Consider the following 21,034-nt stretch of genomic DNA (forward strand, 5'->3'; position numbering starts at 1 on the left):
ATGCAGTAAACAAAATACTGTTATCAAAACACTCACTTTCTGTGAAGTGTTGGCAGAACAAAAAAGGCCTTGCCCTTTAAGGTGACGTATATACCAGAACGAGGCAGCGATTGGTCCAAACCTGATTCCGGTTGAGGGCAGCCGTCCAACTCAGGACTGAGGGGAAAAACAGGGACGAAGAACTGTCAGTTTCCCGAAAAAAAAAAAAAGACAGCATTTCAATCAGGTTTGGTAAGCGGTTTGTCTTCATTTTGTTCTAAATAATCTCGATGTATGTGTTGGAGCGCTGCAGGTATGAGGATATTGCTTGATTATAACCTGTATCTCACCGTTTGTTATGATAACGCAAGTTGGCTGACGTTACTAGCAACATGCCTTGGTTTCCAAGATGGCTGTTTTTATGAAAATACCTCTGCGGGCCTTTTAGCTAACGTTAATCGTTTCCGAATTTCTCAGAATATTAAGTCCCTGTGCTTTCCAAACAGTTATTAAAAATGAAATGCATTATTTCTGAATATTAAGCAAGGGTCCGCTGCGAGCTACAGGATGAATGGTTGCCTGCACTCGAAAGACCCAGCTAACTACCATTAGCTAGCTAACTTTGGTGTTTATTGTGACAGTAGTTTTGTCATATGGTGGAAGTTACTAAGTCGTTGGGTGTCTTGCCAACACTCACCAGTTTACATTATCTATGGAGGTAGTTGACTCAAGCTTAGTTTGTTTGCCCTTGTAAGATATGTGATCAATTTCATTTTGATAATTGACAAAGACCTATAAATTAATCAATTTGGGAATCATGGACATCTCCAAGTTGAAATATCTTCATATTTAGTCGATGTTTAAGTCTCATTTTCAGTATACAGTAGGGTACACACACCATAACTCAGGTTGTGAAAAATTCCTTTGCACCCTGGTGTCACATGCCTGTCTGCTGCTGTCATGGTTTTGTAGCTTTCACACTCTCTCCTACTAACGTTAGCAATATAAGGAGAGTTGGCGAATGTGGTGAACTAAACTGCACCTGGCCGTGCTGCTGCTCTAGTGTTCACCGGACGTGCTACCTGTCCCAGACACGCTACCTGTCCCAGACACGCTACCTGTCCCAGACACGCTACCTGTCCCAGACACGCTACCTGTCCCAGACACGCTACCTGTCCCAGACACGCTACCTGTCCCAGACACGCTACCTGTCCCAGACACGCTGTTTTCAACTCTCTAGAGACAGCAGGAGCTGTAGAGATACTCTTAATGGTCGGCTATGAAAAGCCAACTGACATTTACTCCTGAGGTGCTGACTTGTTGCACCCGCGACAACTACTGTGATTATTATTATTTGACCATGCTGGTCATTTGTGAACATTTGAACATCTTGGCCATGTTCTGTTATAATCTTCACCCGGCACAGCCAGAAGAGGACTGGCCACCCCTCATAGCCTGGTTCTAATATATGTTTCTTCCTAGGTTTGGACCTTTTCTAGGGAGTTTTTGGGAGCTGTTTGGGGTTTTAGGCGGGGTTTCTGTACAGCACTTTGAGATATCAGCTGATGTAAGAAGGGCTTTATAAATACATTTGATTCTGATTGCCACATAATGCATTGCATTATTGAATGCGAGTGAGTTTAGTCCGTTGGTTCAGCGGTGTGGTCCACGACTATCCTGAGATTTTGAGTTTCTATGATACAATGGAGCTTTGTGTCAAGTCTTTCTCTTTCACTCTGTGGAAAATAAATAAATATGGGTTGTATTGACAATGGTGTTTGTTCTTCACTGGTTGCCCTTTTCTTGTGGCAACAGGTCACAAATCTTGCTACTGTGGTATTTCACCCAATAGATATGGGAGTTTATCCATCCTCACTCTCCCCTCTCTTACTCTCTCTCTCAAAACGCCCACTCTTGCTCTAAACCAATCATGTTTTGTCCTCTCTACCCACTTTTCACCCACTTGTTAAGTTTCTCTCCCTCCTTCACTCTGTTTATTATTATGCTCTCTTTTTATCTCTACACCCTCACGTTCTCTTCTCCTCACTGTCCTCTGTTTCTACTTCTCTATCAAACACTACCCCCTTTCTCCTGCTACACCAGCTTTTCTCTCTCCCTCCCTCTCTGTTTATAAAACACTACCCCCTCTCTCCTGCTACACCAGCTTTTCTCTCTCCCTCCCTCTCTGTTTATAAAACACTACCCCCTCTCTCCTGCTACACCTGCTTTTCTCTCTCCCTCTCTCTCTGTTTATAAAACACTACCCCCTCTCTCCTGCTACACCTGCTTTTCTCTCTCCCTCTCTCTCTGTTTATAAAACACTACCCCCTCTCTCCTGCTACACCTGCTTTTCTCTCTCTGTTTATAAAACACTACCCCCTTTCTCCTGCTACACCAGCTTTTCTCTCTCTCTCTCTGTTTATAAAACACTACCCCCTCTCTCCTGCTACACCAGCTTTTCTCTCTCTCTCTCTGTTTATAAAACACTACCCCCTCTCTCCTGCTACACCAGCTTTTCTCTCTCTGTTTATAAAACACTACCCCCTCTCTCCTGCTACACCTGCTTCTCTCTGTTTATAAAACACTACCCCTCTCTCCTGCTACACCAGCTTTTCTCTCTCTCTCTGTTTATAAAACACTACCCCCTCTCTCCTGCTACACCAGCTTTTCTCTCTCTCTCTCTGTTTATAAAACACTACCCCCTCTCTCCTGCTACACCTGCTTTTCTCTCTCCCTCTCTCTCTGTTTATAAAACACTACCCCCTCTCTCCTGCTACACCTGCTTTTCTCTCTCCCTCTCTCTCTGTTTATAAAACACTACCCCCTTTCTCCTGCTACACCAGCTTTTCTCTCTCTCTGTTTATAAAACACTACCCCCTCTCTCCTGCTACACCTGATTTTCTCTCCCTCTCTCTCTGTTTATAAAACACTACCCCCTCTCTCCTGCTACACCTGCTTTTCTCTCTCTCTCTGTTTATAAAACACTACCCCCTCCTGCTACACCTGCTTTTCTCTCTCTCTCTGTTTATAAAACACTACCCCCTCTCTCCTGCTACACCTGCTTTTCTCTCTGTTTATAAAACACTAGCCCCTCTCTCCTGCTACACCTGCTTTTCTCTCTCTCTCTGTTTATAAAACACTACCCCCTCTCTCCTGCTACACCTGCTTTTCTCTCTCTCTCTCTCTCTGTTTATAAAACACTACCCCCTCTCTCGTGCTACACCTGCTTTTCTCTCTCCCTCTCTCTCTGTTTATAAAACACTACCCCCTCTCTCCTGCTACACCTGATTTTTTCTCTCTCTCTCTGTTTATAAAACACTACCCCCTCTCTCCTGCTACACCTGCTTTTCTCTCTCTCTCTGTTTATAAAACACTACCCCCTCTCTCCTGCTACACCTGCTTCTCTCTCTCCCTCTCTGTTTATAAAACACTACCCCCTCTCTTCTGCTACACCTGCTTCTCTCTCTCCCTCTCTGTTTATAAAACACTACCCCCTCTCTCCTGCTACACCTGCTTTTCTCTCTCTCTCTGTTTATAAAACACTACCCCCTCTCTCCTGCTACACCTGCTTCTCTCTCTCCCTCTCTGTTTATAAAACACTACCCCCCTCTCTTCTGCTACACCTGCTTCTCTCTCCCTCTCTGTTTATAAAACACTACCCCCCTCTCTCCTGCTACACCTGCTTTCTCTCTCTCTCTGTTTATAAAACACTACCCCCTCTCTCCTGCTACACCTGCTTTTCTCTCTCTCTCTGTTTATAAAACACTACCCCCTCTCTCCTGCTACACCTGCTTTTCTCTCTCTCTCTGTTTATAAAACACTACCCCCTCTCTCCTGCTTTTCTCTCTCCCTCTCTCTCTGTTTATAAAACACTACCCCCTCTCTCCTGCTACACCTGTCTCCCTGTGCATATTTTCTCTGTGTTTTATCTCTGTCTGTGTCCCCAGGTCAACAGGTTGTGAGTGTGATGGCATCGGGCAGTACGAGCAGTGAGGAGGAGAGGAGTCTGAGGGAGTGTGAGCTGTATGTACAGAAACATAACATCCAACAGCTGTTGAAGGACTGCATCGTACAGCTATGTACCTCCCGGCCAGACAGACCCATGGCCTTCCTCAGAGAGTACTTCGATAGGCTGGAGAAGGTGAGTCTAGGTGGGCGGGGTCATGTGTGTGTGTGCTGATATTTGTAAACAAAGACAAGTATCCATCTCAAAGTGGACAGAAAAGTCCAAACCTATTCTGCTCTCATGGTATACAGTAATACAACTCTATTATATTCTACTCTCTGTGTTCCCACTAGAATTCTAGAGCTCTACTCTCTGTGTTCCCACTAGAAGGGTATACAGTAATAGAGCTCTACTCTCTGTGTTCCCACTAGAAGGCTATACAGTAATAGAGCTCTACTCTCTGTGTCCCCACTAGAAGGCTATACAGTAATAGAGCTCTACTCTACTCTGTTCTCTACTAAGCAGGTAAATACTGATATATTCTATACTGTTCTACAACTACACTGCATTGGGAAAGGATTCCGATCTCATTGTTACATTACAGCCTCATTCTAATATGGATTACATATCAATCTACACACACTTCCCCGTAATGACCAAAACAGGTCTTTACATTTATTTATTTTTTGCAAATGTATAATAAACAGAAACCTTATTTTTTATTTAACCTTTATTTAACCAGGCAAGTCAGTTAAGAACAAATTCTTATTTACAATGACTGCCTAGGAACAGTCAGCTCGGGGGTTTGAACTTGCAATCTTCCGGTTACTAGTCCAACACTCTAACCACTAGGCTACCCTGCCACCTCTACACTCTAACCACTAGGCTACCCTGCCACCTCTACACTCTAACCACTAGGCTACCCTGCCACCTCTACACTCTAACCACTAGGCTACCCTGCAGCCCCATTTACATAAGTATTCAGACCCTTTACTATGAGACTTGAAATTGAGCTCAGGTGCATCCCGTTTCCATTGATCGTCCTTGAGATGTTTCTACAACTTGATTGGAGTAAATGTAGTTAAATTTAAATTGATTGGACATGATTTAGAAAGGCGCACACCTGTCAATATAAAGTCCCACAGTGGACAGCGCATGTCAGAGCAAAAACCAAGTCATGAGGTTGAAGTAATTGTCCGTAGAGCTCCGAGACAGGATTGTGTCGAGGCACAAAAGGTACCAAAACATGTCTGCCGCATTGAAGGTCCCCAAGGACACAGTGGCCTCCATCATTATTAAATGGAAGAAGTTTGGAACCACCAAGACTCTTCCTAGAGATGGCCGCCTGGCCAAAAGGAGCAATCTGGGGGGAAGGGCCTTGGTCGGGGAGGTGACCTAGAACCCAATGATCACTCTGACAGAGCTCCAGAGTTCCTCTGTGGAGATGGTTGTCCTTCTAGAAGGTTCTCCCATCTCTGCAGCACTCTACCAATCAGGCCTTTATGGTAAAGTGGCCAGATGGAAGCCACTCCTCAGTGAAAGGCACATGACAGCCCGCTTGGAATTTGCCAAAAGGCACCTAAAGGACTTGAGAAACAAGATTCTCTGGTCTGATGAAACCAAGATTGAACTCTTTCGCCTGAATGCCAAGTGTCACGTCTGGAGGAAACCTTGTTTACTTTGTCTACATACTCATCTCATATGTATATACTGTACTCGATACCATCTACTGTATGCTGCTCTGTACCATCACTCATTCATATATCCTTATGTACATATTCTTTATCCCCTTACACTGTGTATAAGACAGTCGTTTTGGAATTGTTAGTTAGATTACTCGTTGGTTATCACTGCATTGTCGGAACTAGAAGCACAAGCATTTCGCTACACTCGCATTAACATCTGCTAACCATGTGTATGTGACAAATACAATTTTATTTGATACGGTGAAGCATGGTGGTGGCAGCATCATGCTGTGGGGATGTTTTTCAGCTGCAGTGACTGGGAGACTAGTCAGGATCGAGGGGAAAGCTGACCGGAGCAAAGTACAGAGATCCTTGATGAAAACCTGCTCCAGAGCGCTTAGGACCTCAGACTGAGGCAAAGGTTCACCTTCTAACAGGACAACGACCCTAAGCACATAGCTAAGACAACGCAGGAGTGTCTTCGGGACAAGTCTCTGAGTGTCCTTGAGTGGCCCAGCCAGAGCCAAGACTTGAACACGGTTTAACATCTCTGGAGAGACCTGAAGATGAGCTGTGCAGCAACACTTCCCATCCAACCTGACAGAGCTTGAGAGGATCTGCAGAGTCATGGAGTCTGAATACATTCTGAATGCACTGTATCAGGGCTCTACACTGGCCTTTTTTTACAAGGAGCCTAAGTTGGAAAGATGTTGGTGCGCAAACACAAGGACATTTAGGAGCACACTGAACCATTTGGGAGGTAATAAGAGTTCTAGAATCCTTCATTGTGTGCAGGTGCTCCTAAATAAGGGAGGGAGAGATGCTGCTCTTGTTTTTCACAAATGTGGAGCTTTACGTCTGTAGCTTGTTGTTGGCCAATCAGAAGTCATCAAAGAGCCAATAGACTATGGTCATAGAGCCTCGCTCTGTGTGAGGCAAAAGATAGGAGATATTTACTCAACGGAAGACTGAATTAAAATGACAGAATTAGAAGTGAAAGGTGGGCTACAACGACCAGGAGCCAACAGGCAGGCTGCTACTTCATATTCTGAATGGAGTTGTTGTTGTTTGTAAATGTAGGATGAGAAAGGTCACGCAGCCTCAGTTAGCCTAGCTAGCTAAACTAGCTTCTCCCGGGTTTGACGCAGTCGAGACGGGGTACAATATAATCCTAGTCGATGATAAATTAACCAGCTATGGCAAGCTATTGGTCTACTATAGCTCAGGTCAGCTTGGTTTTTATGCTGTCTCTCGTTCCTCCCACCCCCCGGCTAATAAAGAAGCATTTAAAAAAATTGATTTAACTGTTGCTTCCTTCACTCTGATCGGACCGGCTCTGGATCCGACCAGGTCTATAGGGAGCGTGTCTAGTTGTTAGGGGGGGGGGTCAGAGCGGACCTCCTTATTATTCTCTATGTATATTGGGTCTGGGTGGGTAAAGCCCCAGGTTAATTATGGAACCGTGAAGCTCTCTGTTCTATTCTCCTATAACTGACCCCCCCCCTCACCAGGAGGAGGCTAAGCAGATCCTACAGCAGCAGAAGATCTCTGTTCTATTCTCCTATAACTGACCCCCCCCTCGCTCACCAGGAGGAGGCTAAGCAGATCCTACAGCAGCAGAAGATCTGTTCTATTCTACTATAACTGACCCCCCTCCCTCACCAGGAGGAGGCTAAGCAGATCCTACAGCAGCAGAAGATCTGTTCTATTCTCCTATAACTGACCCCCTCCCTCACCAGGAGGAGGCTAAGCAGATCCTATAACTGAACCCCCCCCCTCCCTCACCAGGAGGAGGCTAAGCAGATCCTACAGCAGCAGAAGTCCAACTCTCGCTCCGACTCCCGTGAGGATGAGGTGTCTCCTCCCATGAATCCCGTGGTGAAGGGGCGGCGGCGGCGCGGTGCCATCAGCGCCGAGGTCTACACAGAGGAAGACGCCGCCTCCTACGTCAGAAAGGTCAGGGGGGGTCAGCCCTCAGCCAATCACGCATCGCTACAGGTGCACCTGACCCTACAGTTATTACTACCAACTTCTAGGCTACTTCCTGATCATCCACCCTTTTCCACAAGTGTCACCTTGCACATTACCCATCATGCATTTAAAAGCATAGGATGGGGGGGGGTAAAGCATTGGCTTTACCATGGTAAAGTCCATGCAGATAAAGTGTAGGAGTGTACACTTCAGGAGAAGGGTGGAGAATCGGGCCTCGGCCACTACTTCAATCTGATCAATAATAACCTTAACGACTGAAGGCAGTTTGCTTTGTGATCAATGAAGCCGTTCCTTTCTGCCTCCTGCAGGTTATTCCTAAAGACTACAAAACGATGGCCGCCCTGGCTAAAGCCATCGAGAAGAACGTGCTGTTTGCTCACCTGGACGACAACGAGAGAAGGTACGAACTGTGTTCGCGGGTTGTTGTGTGCTAAACCATTAGTGTTCTCCTGGTGCTGTGCAATGAAAGCAGTATGTGATGTTGATCCTGTCACCGTGTCGACCACCTCCCTCCGCTCTTCACAGCGACATCTTTGACGCCATGTTTTCTGTTACCTACATCACCGGGGGAGACGGTCATTCAGCAAGGTACGACATTTGACCTTTTTTCACTTTGGCGTGAAGTCATGGGAATGTTTTTATTTACATTTTTTTTGAATGACCACGTGGCTTGTCCAGGAACAATCTCCTGGCTGTCGTTCCAACATGATGACATGACCATCATTACTGCTGGGTCAGAGTGTGTCTCACAGCTGTTGTTTTCCACCAGGTGACGAGGGAGACAACTTCTACGTCGTTGACCAGGGAGAGATGGATGTACGTCCCTGTTTTCTGTCTGTTATGTACAGTAGGGAAGACAGACTACCTGTCTATGGTCTATATAGTGGTACATCTGTTTGTTAAAAATACATTATATTTTAAGACAAAATACTGACAGAAGTTCATACTGTTGGGAAAGCTATTTCCATCTGTGAGGTTGTTGTTCTCTCTCCCTCCCTCTCACCTCTCTCCCTCCTCTCACAGGTGTATGTGAACAATGAGTGGGTGACCAATATTGGGGAGGGGGGCAGCTTTGGCGAGCTAGCCCTGATCTATGGGACCCCCAGGGCCGCCACGGTCCGAGCCAAGAGCAACGTCAAACTGTGGGGCATCGACAGGGACAGTTACAGGAGGATACTCATGGTGAGACTGACTGGTTGGCTGACTGGCTGGCTGACTGGCTGGCTGACTGGCTGGTTGGCTAGCTGGCTGGCTGGCTGGCAGATTGAGTTAATTCAGCTCTATGTAGATATATGATAATTCTACAATGTTATGAGGTGTTATTTTCCCCGGCAACAACATTATTGGGAGACATTGATTTTAACAAATCAGCTCCATATAGTTTACTGAGCCTCCACACGGTGTCAGTTCAGCATCTCTAACAATGGTAGCAATACCAGATGTCTGGGGCTAAAGCTGAACACAGTTAGTACACATTTGGCTGTTATTATGGGACTTAACATGCTCTCTCTGTGTGTCTCTGTGTGTCTCTGTGTGTCTCTGTGTGTCTCTGTGTGTCTCTTGCTCTCTCTGTGTCTCTCGCTCTTGCTCTCTGTCTCTCGCTCCCTCTGTCTTTCAGGGAAGCACTTTGAGAAAGCGTAAGATGTATGAGGAATTCCTCAGCAAGGTGTCCATTTTAGGTGAGGACCTACACATTCTACACATGACGACTCCGACCAACAAGCTGTTCAAACAGTTGGAGAACAGTCTAACAACATGCTACCTACCTATTTACCTACCTACCTATTTACCTACCTACCTATTTACCTACCTACCTATTTGCCTTCCTACCTATTTACCTATTTACCTTCCTACCTATTTACCTTCCTAACTATTTACCTTCCTACCTATTTACCTTCCTACCTATTTACCTTCCTACCTATTTACCTTCCTACCTATTTACCTTCCTACCTATTTACCTACCTACCTATTTACCTACCTATTTACCTTCCTACCTATTTACCTACCTACCTACCTATTTACCTACCTACCTATTTACCTACCTACCTTCCTACCTATTTACCTTCCTACCTATTTACCTACCTACCTACCTATTTACCTACCTACCTATTTACCTTCCTACCTATTTACCTATTTACCTTCCTACCTATTTACCTTCCTACCTATTTACCTATTTACCTATTTACCTTCCTACCTATTTACCTATTTACCTACCTACCTATTTACCTACCTACCTATTTACCTTCCTACCTATTTACCTTCCTACCTATTTACCTATTTACCTATTTACCTTCCTACCTATTTACCTTCCTACCTATTTACCTTCCTACCTATTTACCTATTTACCTACCTATTTACCTATTTACCTACCTATTTACCTATTTACCTACCTATTTACCTATTTACCTACCTATTTACCTATTTACCTACCTACCTATTTACCTATTTACCTACCTACCTATTTACCTATTTACCTACCTATTTACCTATTTACCTACCTATTTACCTATTTACCTACCTATTTACCTACCTACCTATTTACCTACCTACCTACCTATTTACCTACCTACCTATTTACCTATTTACCTACCTACCTATTTACCTACCTACCTATTTACCTACCTACCTATTTACCTACCTACCTATTTACCTACCTACCTATTTACCTACCTACCTATTTACCTACCTACCTATTTACCTACCTACCTATTTACCTTCCTACCTATTTTCCTACCTATTTACCTACCTACCTATTTACCTACCTATTTACCTACCTATTTACCTACCTATTTACCTACCTATTTACCTACCTACCTACCTATTTACCTACCTATTTACCTACCTATTTACCTACCTATTTACCTTCCTACCTATTTACCTACCTACCTATTTACCTACCTATTTACCTACCTATTTATTTACCTACCTACCTATTTACCTTCCTACCTATTTACCTACCTATTTACCTTCCTACCTATTTACCTTCCTACCTATTTACCTACCTATTTACCTTCCTATTTACCTACCTATTTACCTACCTACCTATTTACCTTCCTACCTATTTACCTACCTACCTTCCTACCTATTTACCTTCCTACCTATTTACCTACCTACCTTCCTACCTATTTACCTTCCTACCTATTTACCTTCCTACCTATTTACCTTCCTACCTATTTACCTTCCTACCTATTTACCTTCCTACCTATTTACCTTCCTACCTATTTACCTTCCTACCTATTTACCTTCCTACCTATTTACCTTCCTACCTATTTACCTACCTACCTATTTACCTACCTACCTACCTGCCCTGTTACTTCCTACCTATTTACCTACCTACCTACCTATTTACCTTCCTACCTATTTACCTTCCTACCTATTTACCTATTTACCTTCCTACCTACCTATTTACCTTCCTACCTATTTACCTATTTACCTTCCTACCTATTTACCTTCCTACCTATTTACCTTCCTACCTATTTACCTTCCTACCTATTTACCTTCCTACCTATTTACCTTCCTACCTATTTACCTACCTACCTATTTACCTACCTACCTACCTATTTACCTACCTACCTACCTATTTACCTACCTACCTACCTATTTACCTATTTACCTTCCTACCTATTTACCTTCCTACCTATTTACCTATTTACCTTCCTACCTACCTATTTACCTTCCTACCTATTTACCTATTTACCTTCCTACCTATTTACCTTCCTACCTATTTACCTTCCTACCTATTTACCTTCCTACCTATTTACCTATTTACCTACCTATTTACCTACCTATTTACCTACCTATTTACCTACCTATTTACCTACCTATTTACCTACCTACCTATTTACCTACCTACCTATTTACCTACCTACCTATTTACCTACCTACCTATTTACCTACCTACCTATTTACCTTCCTACCTATTTACCTTCCTACCTATTTACCTATTTACCTTCCTACCTATTTACCTATTTACCTATTTACCTTCCTACCTATTTACCTTCCTACCTATTTACCTTCCTACCTATTTACCTACCTACCTACTTACCTACCTACCTATTTACCTACCTACCTATTTACCTACCTACCTATTTACCTACCTACCTATTTACCTACCTACCTATTTACCTAACTACCTATTTACCTAACTACCTATTTACCTAACTACCTATTTACCTAACTACCTATTTACCTAACTACCTATTTACCTAACTACCTATTTACCTACCTACCTATTTACCTATTTACCTACCTACCTATTTACCTACCTATAGGTGGGTATGTATGGATTCGAGTCGCTACAAACAAACTCAGCCTGTGATCTTTCCTGTCATTCCCCCTCTGCTGTGGTGATGTGTGGCGCCTCCCTGTGGCCAGTGTGTGTATCAACATCTGCCAACTGCAAATTCCCTAGACAAGTGGGAGAGTCTGACTTTAGTATGTGGTCCTCTACAGAGTCTCTAGACAAGTGGGAGAGGCTGACTTTAGTATGTGGTCCTCTACCTAGTCTCTAGACAAGTGGGAGAGGCTGACTTTAGTATGTGGTCCTCTACAGAGTCTCTGAACAAGTGGGAGAGGCTGACTTTAGTATGTGGTCCTCTACAGAGTCTCTGGACAAGTGGGAGAGGCTGACTTTAGTATGTGGTCCTCTACAGAGTCTCTGGACAAGTGGGAGAGGCTGACTTTAGTATGTGGTCCTCTACAGAGTCTCTGGACAAGTGGGAGAGGCTGACGGTAGCTGATTCTCTGGAGAACGTTCAGTTTGAAGACGGACAGAAGATCGTGGTTCAGGGTGAACCTGGAGATGAGTTCTTCATCATCCTGGAGGTAGGATTATCTCTGCAATATGCTGGCTGTCTTTTGGGATTTGATTTAACCTATTATTTAACTAGGCAAGTCGGTTAAGAACAAATTCTTATTTACAATGATGGCCAGGGCCAAACCCAGACGACGCTGGGCCAATTGTGCCCCGCCCTATGGGACTCCCAACCACGGCCAGTTGTGATACAGCCTGGACTGGAACCAGGGTCTGTAGTGACTCCTCTAGAACTGAGATGCAGGGCCTTAGACCACTGTGATACAGCCTGGAATAGAACCAGGGACTGTAGTGACTCCTCTAGAACTGAGAACCAGGGACTGTAGTGACTCCTCTAGAACTGAGAACCAGGGACTGTAGTGACTCCTCTAGAACTGAGAACCAGGGACTGTAGTGACTCCTCTAGAACTGAGAACCAGGGACTGTAGTGACTCTAGAACTGAGATGCAGGGCCTTAGACCACTGTCTGTCTGTCTGTCTGTCTGTCTGTCTGTCTGTCTGTCTGTCTGTCTGTCTGTCTGTCTGTCTGTCTGTCTGTCTGTCTGTCTGTCTGTCTGTCTGTCTGTCTGTCTGTCTGTCTGTCTGTCTGTCTGTCTGTCTCAGGGAAACGGCATCAACAAGGTATCACCATCTTTTCACCTCAACATCAGGCTGTGTTGTGCCCTTTCACCCTCACAGGTCATTCTGGGGTTATGTGCTTTTTTTGTCCCTGAGTTTTCCTCTTCCTGTGTCTGTTCAGGGTTCAGCGGCGGTGCTCCAGAGACGGTCAGAGAATGAAGAGTTTGTGGAGGTGGGCAGACTGGGGCCCTCCGACTATTTTGGTGAGTGGACTGACTGGACAACCTCAGTAGTGGAGATCTGCTAGCCTGGTCCCAGATCAGTGATCTCCGATAGCCTGGTCCCAGATCAGGTGTCTCCTCCGATAGCCCTGATTGTAAAGGTGTGGAGCTGGGTGTGTGGGGGTGGAGCTGGGTGTGTGGTGGTGGAGCTGGGTGTGTGGGGGTGGAGCTGGGTGTGTGGGGTTGGAGCTGGGTGTGTGGGGGTGGAGCTGGGTGTGTGGGGGTGGGTGTGGGGGGTGGAGCTGGGTGTGGGGGGTGGAGCTGGGTGTGGGGGGTGGAGCTGGGTGTGGGGGGTGGAGCTGGGTGTGGGGGGTGGAGCTGATCATTGTTCCTTTTCTTCCTCTCTTCTGTTCCAGTGTTGTTGTTTCTAATAGTTGTCCTCTTCTCCGTCTGTCCCAGGTGAGATCGCCCTGTTGATGAACCGTCCCCGTGCTGCGACCGTGGTCTCCCGCGGCCCTCTGAAGTGTGTGAAGCTGGACCGCCCGCGGTTCGAACGCGTTCTGGGGCCCTGCTCAGACATCCTGAAGAGGAACATTCAGCAGTACAACAGCTTCGTCTCTCTCTCCGTCTGAGTCCCTCCGTTTCTCTCTCTCTCTGTCCCTCCATTATTCTATCGCTCCAACCCGCCCTCCTTCGCCCCCCCCCCCCCGGCTCCTCCCTCCTTGCCCCCCGGCTCCTCCCTCCTTTGCCCCCCTCCGGCTCCTCCCTCCTTCCTTTGCCCCCGGCTCCTCCCTCCTTTGGACTAGAGACACCATGAGTCTGTCCTGGTTAGGATCCACAAGACCTTGTAATGTCTGGACTAGAGACACCATGAGTCTGTCCTGGTTAGGATCCACAAGACCTTGTAATGTCTGGACTAGAGACACCATGAGTCTGTCCTGGTTAGGATCCACAAGACCTTGTAATGTCTGGACTAGAGACACCATGAGTCTGTCCTAGTTAGGATCCACAAGACCTTGTAATGTCTGGACTAGAGACACTGTCTGGACTAGAGACACTGTCTGGACTAGAGACACTGTCTGGACTAGAGACACTGTCTGGACTAGAGACACTGTCTGGACTAGAGACACTGTCTGGACTAGAGACACTGTCTGGACTAGAGACACCATGAGGTTGCTCACAATGGACCATGATGTCCATGATGTCACAAAGAAATGTTCCTTTGTGACTTGTAAGGAAGAGAGAAGGCTTGAATTGGAACCAGTGAATGTGTCGTGACATTAAGGATATTGTGTCGTGACATTAAGGATATTGTGTCGTGACATTAAGGATATTGTGTCGTGACATTAAGGATATTGTGTCGTGACATTAAGGATATTGTGTCGTGACATTAAGGATATTGTGTCGTGACATTAAGGATATTGTGTCGTGACATTAAGGATATTGTGTCGTGACATTAAGGATATTGTGTCGTGACATTAAGGATATTGTGTCGTGACATTAAGGATATTGTGTCGTGACATTAAGGATATTGTGTCGTGACATTAAGGATATTGTGTCGTGACATTAAGGATATTGTGTCGTGACATTCCTAATGTCTGGGATAAGTGTAAAGTGACTTGGGAAAGTGGCAGGGAGATAATCTTCAGAGAAATGTTGTTTTGAATAGATCTCCACCAAAGGCTGATCGGTGTTCTTATACTTCTTATAGTTGTTTTCTGGAATGTTCTTTGAGGGTACTTAGAAGCTGTGGTTTTTACACCATGATGTTGAGGGAGGGTGTCCCAGGTCCAGGGGTGTGGCTGCTCTCTCCCTATTGGCTGTGGATTTTACACCATGATGTTGTGGGAGGGTGTCCCAGGTCCAGGGGTGTGGCTGCTCTCTCCCTATTGGCTGTGGTTTTTACACCATGATGTTGAGGGAGGGTGTCCCAGGTCCAGGGGTGTGGCTGCTCTCTCCCTATTGGCTGTGGTTTTTACACCATGAGGTTGATGTTGAGGGAGGGTGTCCCAGGTCCAGGGGTGTGGCTGCTCTCTCCCTATTGGCTGTGGTTTTTACACCATGATGTTGAGGAGGGTGTCCCAGGTCCAGGGTGTGGCTGCTCTCTCCCTATTGGCTGTGGTTTTTACACCATGATGTTGAGGAGGGTGTCCCAGGTCCAGGGGTGTGGCTGCTCTCTCCCTATTGGCTGTGGTTTTTACACCATGATGTTGAGGAGGGTGTCCCAGATCCAGTTAGAATAACTTCCATCTCTCTACCCCCCTCTAATAATATAATAATATAATAATAATATATGCCATTTAGCAGACGCTTTTATCCAAAGCGACTTACAGTCATGTGTGCATACATTCTACGTATGGGTGGTCCCGGGAATCAAACCCACTACCCTGGCGTTACAAGCGCCATGCTCTACCAACTGAGCTACAGAAGGACCACAAGGACCCCTCTCTTTCTCTCTCTTTCCCATCTGGTTCCCCTCTTTCTCTCTCTTTCCCATCTGGTTCCCCTCTTTCTCTCTCTTTCCCATCTGGTTCCCCTCTTTCTCTCTCTTTCCCATCTGGTTCCCCTCTTTCTCTCTCTTTCCCATCTGGTTCCCCTCTTTCTCTCTCTTTCCCATCTGGTTCCCCTCTTTCTCTCTCTTTCCCATCTGGTTCCCCTCTTTCTCTCTCTTTCCCATCTGGTTCCCCTCTTTCTCTCTCTTTCCCATCTGGTTCCCCTCTTTCTCTCTCTTTCCCATCTGGTTCCCCTCTTTCTCTCTCTTTCCCATCTGGTTCCCCTCTTTCTCTCTCTTTCCCATCTGGTTCCCCTCTTTCTCTCTCTTTCCCATCTGGTTTCCCTCTTTCTCTCTCTTTCCCATCTGGTTTCCCTCTTTCTCTCTCTTTCCCATCTGGTTCCCCTCTTTCTCTCTCTTTCCCATCTGGTTCCCCTCTTTCTCTCTCTTTCCCATCTGGTTCCCCTCTTTCTCTCTCTTTCCCATCTGGTTCCCCTCTTTCTCTCTCTTTCCCATCTGGTTCCCTCTTTCTCTCTCTTTCCCATCTGGTTCCCCTCTTTCTCTCTCTTTCCCATCTGGTTCCCCTCTTTCTCTCTCTTTCCCATCTGGTTCCCCTCTTTCTCTCTCTTTCCCATCTGGTTCCCCTCTTTCTCTCTCTTTCCCATCTGGTTCCCCTCTTTCTCTCTCTTTCCCATCTGGTTCCCCTCTTTCTCTCTCTTTCCCATCTGGTTCCCCTCTTTCTCTCTCTTTCCCATCTGGTTCCCCTCTTTTCTCTCTCCTTCCCATCTGGTTCCCCTCTTTCTCTCTCTTTCCCATCTGGTTCCCCTCTTTCTCTCTCTTTCCCATCTGGTTTCCCCCCCCTTTCCCCCCCCACCCAGGTCGTTGGGATAGATCTTATACGTGTCATTGTGTCTAGGTTAAAATGCTCCGTTCAGAAAAGGGGAACTTTTATTCTACTCTGCCTATTTACTGGTCACAGAAAGCAGATCTGGACTGAACATCCAGTTCCTCTGGACGGGGGGGATCAGTCTTAAGGGATATTCAGTATTTCACCTTGTGCTTCATGTGTCCATTTAGCTTCTAAATAAGAGGTTTTCATAACAGGTGAGGGTTGTGAGGAAAGCATGTTATACAACTCAACGTTAATTCAACCTCTCTAGTTGAATGAAGAATGTGGACCGTTCTGATATCAACCCTGGTGGGTTTAATAGTGTTTCATCCTGTGGATGGTACATGTCCAGTGTTACACATGGCTTCCTAAACACCACTATCTTTTTCTAATGTTTTTGACATGGGGAGGTCTGTTTCTGAGAGCGGCTGTTTTCTCTGTCTCTGTCTCTCTCTGTCTCTCTCTGTCTCTCTCTGTCTCTCTCTGTCTCTCTCTGTCTCTCTCTGTCTCTCTCTGTCTGTCTGTCTCTGTCTGTCTCTGTCTGTCTCTGTCTGTCTCTGTCTGTCTCTGTCTGTCTCTGTCTCTGTCTGTCTCTGTCTGTCTCTGTCTCTCTCTGCCTCTCTCTGCCTCTCTCTGCCTCTCTCTGCCTCTCTCTGCCTCTCTCTGCCTCTCTCTCTCTCTCTGCCTCTCTCTCTCTCTCTGCCTCTCTCTCTCTCTCTCTCTGCCTCTCTCTCTCTCTCTCTCTGCCTGTCTCTCTCTCTCTGCCTGTCTCTCTCTCTCTGCCTGTCTCTCTCTCTCTGCCTGTCTCTCTCTCTCTGCCTGTCTCTCTCTCTCTGCCTGTCTCTCTCTCTCTGCCTGTCTCTCTCTCTCTGCCTGTCTCTCTCTCTCTGCCTGTCTCTCTCTCTCTGCCTGTCTCTCTCTCTCTGCCTGTCTCTCTCTCTCTGCCTGTCTCTCTCTCTCTGCCTGTCTCTCTCTCTCTGCCTGTCTCTCTCTCTCTGCCTGTCTCTCTCTCTCTGCCTGTCTCTCTCTCTCTGCCTGTCTCTCTCTCTCTGCCTGTCTCTCTCTCTCTGCCTGTCTCTCTCTCTCTGCCTGTCTCTCTCTCTCTCTGCCTGTCTCTCTCTCTCTCTGCCTGTCTCTCTCTCTCTCTGCCTGTCTCTCTCTCTCTGCCTGTCTCTCTCTCTCTGCCTGTCTCTCTCTCTCTGCCTGTCTCTCTCTCTCTGCCTGTCTCTCTCTCTCTGCCTGTCTCTCTCTCTCTGCCTGTCTCTCTCTCTCTGCCTGTCTCTCTCTCTCTGCCTGTCTCTCTCTCTCTGCCTGTCTCTCTCTCTCTGCCTGTCTCTCTCTCTCTGCCTGTCTCTCTCTCTCTGCCTGTCTCTCTCTCTCTGCCTGTCTCTCTGCCTGTCTCTCTCTCTGCCTGTCTCTCTCTGCCTGTCTCTCTCTGCCTGTCTCTCTCTGCCTGTCTCTCTCTGCCTGTCTCTCTCTGTCTCTAATGTGTTTGACATGGGGAGGTCTGTTTCTGAGAGCGGCTGTTATTCATTGAACTGTTAGTTACAAGACTGAACCCTCATTATAAACTTATCTTTGAGAAGTGCCTGGTTGAGTTCCATCGACACTCTCTCTTAGAATTCACAATTAGAACCTAAAGCATTCCGGTTCCACACCGTCATGGAGTCTCAAGTGTTTTCAATGTTTGGGGTCTAACATTTATCTAACCATTTTTAAGTTTGAACCATTCCTGTTGTGTTTTGGTAAACCCATGTTTGTTCTAATCCTTAAATACAGTATATTGTTGTCAACTGGACATTTGCCATTTTTTAAATAATTTTGATGACTATTTTGTAATGTACTATATAGTATACGGTTAGCGTAAGACTCCCGTCCTCCCTGTTCCAAATGGAGCCCTATTCTGTGGTGGGTGTGTTCCAAATGGAGCCCTATTCTGTGGTGGGTGTGTTCCAAATGGAGCCCTATTCTGTGGTGTGTGGGTTCCAAATGGAAGCCCTATTCTGTGGTGTGTGTGTTCCAAATGGAGCCCTATTCAGTGGTGGCTGTGTTCCAAATGGAGCCCTATTCTGTGGTGGGTGTGTTCCAAATGGAGCCCTATTCCCTTTATAGTGCACTACCTTTGACTAGGTAGTGCACTATATAGGCAATAGGGGTGCCATTTTGGAGGCATGCAGGGTTTTATTTCCACCGTGGTGTGTCGTCCTGGATAAAGCGTCTCCAGCTGAACTAGGATCAGGCTGGAATGGACACGGCCCTGCTACATCTCATAGTTGATCCATTTCTGGGGTTTTTACATTTTTACTGTTCAACTGTCCTTGGTGTCTTGTGTGAAATAAATTAGACTTTTTTTATTTGTCAGGCTGTGTGCGTGTCTGAAATGTCACTCTGTTTCATATACATTTACATTACTATATATATATATACGTATATACATATGTGTATATATATGTATATATATATAAGCCCCATAGTCTCTGGTCAAAAGTAGTACACTATATAGGGTGTCTCTGGTCAAAAGTAGTGCACTATATAGGGTGTCATTGGTCTCTGGTCAAAAGTAGTGCACTATATAGGGTGTCATTGGTCTCTGGTCAAAAGTAGTGTACTATATAGGGTGTCATTGGTCTCTGGTCAAAAGTAGTGCACTATATAGGGTGTCATTGGTCTCTGGTCAAAATAGTGCACTTTATAGGGAATAGGGTGCCTTTTCAGACACACAGTGTATCTAGTTGATGCCCTGCACCCAATGTTGAAATAATGTTAGTAGATTGTTTTCATGGGGGGAATCTAGAACTCTAGCAGTTGGAGGACTTGGGGGAAATCTAGAACTCTAGCAGTTGGAGGACTTGGGGGAATCTAGAACTCTAGCAGTGGGAGGACTTGGGGGAATCTAGAACTCTAGCAGTTGGAGGACTTGGGGGAATCTAGAACTCTAGCAGTGGGAGGACTTGGGGAATCTAGAACTCTAGCAGTGGGAGGACTTGGGGGAATCTAGAACTCTAGCAGTGGGAGGACTTGGGGGAAATCTAGAACTCTAGCAGTTGGAGGACTTGGGGGAATCTAGAACTCTAGCAGTTGGAGGACTTGGGGGAATCTAGAACTCTAGCAGTTGGAGGACTTGGGGGACTCTAGAACTCTAGCAGTGGGAGGACTTGGGGGAATCTAGAACTCTAGCAGTTGGAGGACTTGGGGGAATCTAGAACTCTAGCAGTGGGAGGACTTGGGGAAATCTAGAACTCTAGCAGTTGGAGGACTTGGGGGAATCTAGAACTCTAGCAGTTGGAGGACTTGGGGGAATCTAGAACTCTAGCAGTTGGAGGACTTGGGGGAATCTAGAATGGGTGGCTGTTGTCATCGCTTTCTCACATACTGATTTGATGTGTTATGTTCCAATCAGTCAAACACCTTTCTATCCCTTTTATATTAGTGGTTTGTGTCTCATTCCATGTTTTTAATTTATTTGTAGATCATTCAGTCTAACAACCAGGGTTGTGAAATTCAGCTTATTTTCCTGGTTGGAGTTCTGGGGAAACTTGGGAAAGTTACAGTCATTCTGAAACCTTATTAACTACAGTGTTCTGTCTATAGATGAACGGTCAGTAAGGTGTTTCTGACACACTGACTAACAACAATCACCATTCTAGCTTTACCGGGGTCGGTGTGCGACACAGCCACTGTGTGTAAGTACAGTAACTGTAAGGCGCAGTATGTACGAGAACCCAAACCGTCAGAGACGTTGACTGTAGTTTTGCCTTCGGTCATGTGATCGCAGCTTATAGAACAGAGGTCCACGGCTCAGGTTTTCATTTGTCCCCTGTGGCTCTAAGTTGATTAAGTAATATCATTGATTGGATACACACACACACACACACACACCTGGTGGCCCAGGTCAAAATTAGTCTGTTATTTAAAGTTAGACTCTGTGAAATGATGTTGCCACGAGCAACACCGCAGATACTAAGATGAGCGAGATGCAACACTTCTCTCTCACAGTCACACACAGTATCTGAACACATGTTCACTTCAGAGTGATGTTGCTTCTAGCTTGGTGGCCATGATTTGTTTGTAGAAACAGAATGGAAACTGTACGTGTGTGAGTGTAGAGGCGTGAGGAACAGGAGCTTGCCATTGATTGGTCAGGAGGAGAAAACGTACTGTAGTTTGTGTCAATGAAATTTGAGATGGAAAAAACCACAAACAGGGGACAAGTTGAGCCTCGTGCTTCAATGCTCTTAGTTGTGTAAATTGACCCACTGTGCTGTTTACTGTCTACATCTCTGCCACATCACTGAGGCCACCTTTAAACGGTTAGTAAGGAAAGCAGCATGCAGATGGCCCCCGGGACCGCAGGTGGCCCCCCGGGACCGCAGGTGGCCCCTGGGACCGCAGGTGGGCAGACCTGCTTTAGAGTCATAACCTGTGTCCCAAATCAACCCCTAGCCCCTATTCCTACATCC

General features: G+C 45.9%; 1 pseudogene; it reads left to right on the plus strand.

Annotated features, from left to right (window-relative positions):
- Window positions 1-181: 181 nt before the first annotated feature.
- LOC124023895 lies at window positions 182-13,898 on the plus strand (annotated as a pseudogene).
- The last annotated feature ends 7,136 nt before the right edge of the window (window positions 13,899-21,034 follow it).

The sequence above is a fragment of the Oncorhynchus gorbuscha genome, unplaced genomic scaffold (genome assembly GCF_021184085.1).
Source record: "Oncorhynchus gorbuscha isolate QuinsamMale2020 ecotype Even-year unplaced genomic scaffold, OgorEven_v1.0 Un_scaffold_1714, whole genome shotgun sequence".
In the NCBI taxonomy this organism is placed as follows: Eukaryota; Metazoa; Chordata; class Actinopteri; order Salmoniformes; family Salmonidae; genus Oncorhynchus; species Oncorhynchus gorbuscha.